The sequence below is a fragment of the Bidens hawaiensis genome, unplaced genomic scaffold, assembly GCF_021521415.1.
Source record: "Bidens hawaiensis isolate Kalapana, Puna unplaced genomic scaffold, B.hawaiensis_p1.1 tig00024818_1, whole genome shotgun sequence".
In the NCBI taxonomy this organism is placed as follows: domain Eukaryota; kingdom Viridiplantae; phylum Streptophyta; class Magnoliopsida; order Asterales; family Asteraceae; genus Bidens; species Bidens hawaiensis.
Genome location: NW_027493929.1, coordinates 73,884 through 78,914, shown reverse-complemented (window position 1 = coordinate 78,914; position 5,031 = coordinate 73,884). Strand labels below are relative to the sequence as shown.

At 35.7% G+C, this 5,031-nt stretch overlaps 1 non-coding gene across 1 annotated transcript; it reads left to right on the top strand.

Annotated features, from left to right (window-relative positions):
• Positions 1–3,539: 3,539 nt before the first annotated feature.
• TRNAK-UUU (transfer RNA lysine (anticodon UUU)) lies at positions 3,540–3,613 on the top strand. Its single transcript has one exon. It is a non-coding gene; the product is annotated as a tRNA-Lys (tRNA).
• The last annotated feature ends 1,418 nt before the right edge of the window (positions 3,614–5,031 follow it).

Sequence of the window (5,031 nt, the reverse complement as noted above, 5' to 3'; positions counted from 1 at the left end):
ATATTTTATGGTGATATAAAAGATTGAAAAAAAAAGAGAGAGAAGTATGTTTTGAAAGTTTATTATATATTGTATTATCCAAAGTTGTTCAAGACAAGCAAAATGCTTATGAAGAAAGTTATGTATTGTAGAATGCCAAATGAGCATTGTTTAAAGTTAGAAAAAGAGGCCAATGATGCACATACTAGATGGGACTTAGAGTTTACGTGTTACCTTGGGGATGGTGACTCTGAGGATACACTATTGGGGCTCGAAGGTTCTTAGTCAATAAATATGAAATTAGGAATTTATAAGACAAAGTCCAATAATATTTAGGAATAGCTCGTACGACCTCCACATGACCATTCATCCATCCAAATTTCACCGAGTGCATCTAACTAGTACCATCAACGAGTCCTTGGCTTATGGTGATTTGTCGAACTAGTTAGCTTCGACTATAGTTTTTTCTAGCTCTCTTTTTCTGAGATGGGGTAGGTGTAGCCTTAATTTTTGAACTTAAAATGTTTAATGCAAAAGGGGGGCTTGATTGGCTGGTGGCTGGGTTTAAGTGGACAACAATATCGGCAATCGCGGTCAATATGTCAGGCTGTTTCTTGTGCTTTGAAAATGATAATAATATGATAGTTTGTTGTTTTTCACTTGGTTATGATCCTGTGTAGATTACTTTTTCAGGGACGAAAAAGTCTTACGTGTGGGGATGTTTGATGTGTTGTAAAACACACTTACTTTCCTTATCGTTTTATCATGATTTAATTGCTTAATTAGTTTAATTATTAAGATTTATGGCTTGTTTATGCTTGATTTTACAGAGATTGAATGTTACTTGTAGGTTATGAAAGTTGATGGAAAAAAGAGTTAAGTTTGAGGACTTTAGAGGCTTATTTGGTCAAGTTTTAATAATACAAGTCAAGGCCCGACCCAAGACCACAATTTATAAGCCTTTCTTGCTTATTATATTAATTAAATAAAAAAAGAAAAAACCCTAACTCAGCCCCTATTTCCGATCGGAATATTCAGCAAGAAAGAAAGAAAAAGTGGCGGCTAAGTGGTGGCTATTGACGGCTGGAAAAGAAGAAGGAAGGCTTGGGTTAACTTGTTATAGCTGCTAGGCTTCTTATACATTCATAATCTCAGCTCATAACCTTAAGTAATCATTCATAAACTTGGTCTTTTGTTCAAGAACCCTAACTAGTTGAACTTGATCTTTTTTGTTGGATTGTTTTGCAAGTAATTTGAAGTTTGACTTGTGCTTGATTGTTCTTGATCATTGAATGAGTTTTATTATGTTTATGTTGATGTTTATGATGTTTATCTTAACTATAATGTGTAGCTAAACTTGTTAGTTATACCTAGGTTAGATGATTATTGTTAGGTTTTAGTAAGTAGTTTGGATTGTTGATGATCATGGCTTGAATTGTTAATGAAAAGTTTGTTTTAACATTGAGTTAGGTTGTGTTTAGTGGCTGTGAATTTGTTAATTACACTCATATACCTCTTTCTTTGATTAATTGAATGAGTTTTGATTGATTGTTGTTTGTTAGAACTCTTTACTTGGTGTTTAGGGTTTGTTTGCGGGAAATACAACCGTAGGGTATAAGTGAGTGTATTAATTGAATATAACCAGCGGGTAGACACCTTCTTAGAGACAGAGAGGTGACAGGAAGTAAACTCGTCTCATAGCTTTTACTTGTTAGGATTAGGATCGCGCGAGAGCGGGTTCAGTTCTTGTCGGGTTTGGGTTTGTGAGCGATTAGTTGACCTAGTTTAAGTTGAAATAAATTGTTCATCTATCCTTGGTTGTGTAGTATTCGTATCCATTAGGGTAGTGTGTCGGTAGACCGAGAAGAGAGTCGGCATTAGAGCACTTTAACAATTCGTCACCCGGTTTGTTCTTAAAATCAACTAAGTGTAGGTTAGGGTTTGTTAGTGAGACCGAGAGGTAATATAGCTTCCTGAGTGAACCTTAGTTGTGTCATCCTTAGGAACCGATGTCCTGAGATTTTACAATTCATTAGCTTATTATACCTTCAATAGGATTCTTACCTAGGTGGACGTTTTTCCCATTGATAAATCTTATTTTCAAAGTTTCGTCTAGTTTTCTTAATTTAAGTCTTTTAAGTTAATTTAAGTTAGGTTAAGTAGTTAATAATTAAAAATTATTTAAAATATATTATTCTTAGGTGAGTCTTATTAGGGTTAAGTATTAGATACGTTTTCAAGTGTCCTTATGTTCGATACTCGGACTTCCTTATTGCTATACTATTAGTGATCAGTACACTTGCCGGTTTTGTGTGGCTTCTTTAGGATTTTCGTTTAATAAATTTAAAGCTTAGTTGTGAGAGCATCATTATACACATATCACATCTCGAGCTACCACCTTAAATCAAACCATCCTCCCACTTCAAAGGTTTTCCCACATACTCAAATCTTTCCTCAATATGAATGAAACCTAACATCCAAAAGTATACCCTCACCAACTCAAACCCAATGCAAATCCAAGATGTACAACATCAACCCAACAAAAAGCCCTAAATACCGACTCCTTTACGTCATGAAAACCTATCAAACTCGCCATCCTAATACTTCAAAGACACCGACAAACACATCCACCAATGTCTTGGACATATACAAACCAAAGTTTACCCAACTATGACTCGATCCTTCGATCCATGCTATGCCAAATCACAAACCATGTCGCCACACCGTTCCTATCCAACCATAGGTTTGATATTGATATTTGCAACCCCAAACACTCATTGCAAAATACATGTACAAACCAAATCTCAACCCAAGCTAATCAAGGTTGAGTTATCCAACCCATAAACTTAACCCGAACTCAAATAAGCAAACCCTATCCAAATAGCCCAACCACTACTCACACAAGTCATCTAAGCCTAACCCACTCAAATGACCTAAACTCAACAAACCCCATCAACCCAACTCAAGAAAACCCAACTACGCAAGTCAACCGAAACACACTCACTCTTCACCAAATTTCCAAACCATTCACTATTCGAAGCCTAAAACCTCTCCATACTCAAGCAAGCTTCATTTTTCCTTAATATATATATATATATATATATATATATATATATATATATATATATATTACATTATAATACATATAGGTGCCCTTTATGAGACGCCATAAAATTAAATTGTCATTAAACTCCGGCAGCTATGCCGGCAACTATCCCAGCGAAGTTACCAACCGTTCGACTGAGCATTCCAACCGACCCCCTTCAATCCCTTCAATTGAGTTCTTTGAGCCTTTGAATCATTTATCAATTATCAGTTACAACTGAACCCCCCCCCCCCCAATCATCAAATCGATGCCAACTGAATCGCTACCTACGGTTATTTTAAGGTGATTACTGTTTAAATCGATTGGATTCTCTGTTTAACCTAATTATGATTGAGACACTGCATTTTTATGACTAACGTTCACATACAAAGCCGCGCCCCTTTAATATGATGAAGAGGGCCCCGCCCTCTTTGATTTTCCGCACCAATCCTTATTTACTACTACATATTTTTTGGGGTGTATAGCTCAGTTGGTAGAGCATTGGGCTTTTAACCTAATGGTCGCAGGTTCAAGTCCTGCTAACAGTTGGTGTCCGACCCATGTTGATCTGGCCGACTCCTCCAAACATAATCCATGTTTGTCTTGTTCACTGTTAATTCATTGGATTTCTCTAATTGCATATCGGTTGTGATTTTTGTTAGATGAAGAAACTGGATATTAGGTTATGGTTTCAAATTAGTCATTTGAAAGTGATAATATCATATTCTGATTATGTGCCCTATTAAATAATCATTATTCAACGTGTTTCTATATTTTTTTGTTAATAATTTTTATTTGTTTTTAAGGGTTTAAAGTTCTCTGACTACCCGCTTACGTGCTAGGCATTGATTTCTGTAAGCATTGTCGACATTACACAAATGGGGTAATGATTTGTTTGTTGACTTGTCTTCTTCTTGATATCAGCATTTATAATTTCTGTTTTTTTATTGATATAACTGGTTTGTTCTACGTGCCCTTTGATCTTGGATTATAAGTTTTGAAATGGAAAATACATGGAATTGAGGCAAAATTGTTGGGTAAAAGTTTGCAGATTTCGAGAGGAAACATGAATTAAACTAATTTTTTAACGAATATGTAGATGTCGAGATGTCATTTAAAAAAAGTAACAATCGAAATGCGTATGCATTTGTGTTTATGTCACAGATGGATAAAATGGATAGAATACTAACAGAATCAAAGCAAATTCCAAATTTAGAGGTCATTAAGAAATTAACAACTGGTTTCAAGTGAGTTATCACAAATATCCGTTTTCTTTTATTGTAAAATTGTTTTCTTTTCATGGTATGCTTACATTACAACTTACTTTTGGGTTTTTAACAGTCGTTTTGCAGGTCGTGCTGAAAAACTGCTTTTAATTTGAACCGAGGTTTGTACCCTTTCTTCATACTTGCTAAAAATATTTAAAAAATTCAAATCTATATTGGTTTTGCATTTATATGCACTATATACAAAATTGGTTTCTTGATAGGCAAAATTGGTTTCTTGATATTTAAAAAATTACGCCCTGCTTGCGGTGCGCACATATAATGTATATATGTGTGAACCCTTGGGTGGACAAAAGTAAAATTGCACTAATTTTGACGTTATTTTACTAATCACGTGAAAATAACGTTAAAAGTGGCGGAAGGTTAATCAGGAATCATGTGGCGGCGTTGATAGCCGAAAGACAAGGGCACATGCACCAATCAGCCGGTGTCCCGATGATTGAGTGTTATGTGTCTTATGTCCAAGGCTTGATTCAAAACTACTATCGAGCCGGGGGTCTCACCGGAAGCAGCCTCTCTATCCCTAAGGGATAGAGGTAAGGCTGTCTACATCTTACCCTCCTCAGACCCTACCATAGCATTGCTATTGGTGGGATATACTGAGTACGATGATGATGATGATGATAGGCAAAAATACGCTATGTCAAAAGATACGTCACTTAGTGTCCCCGGCATGAATGT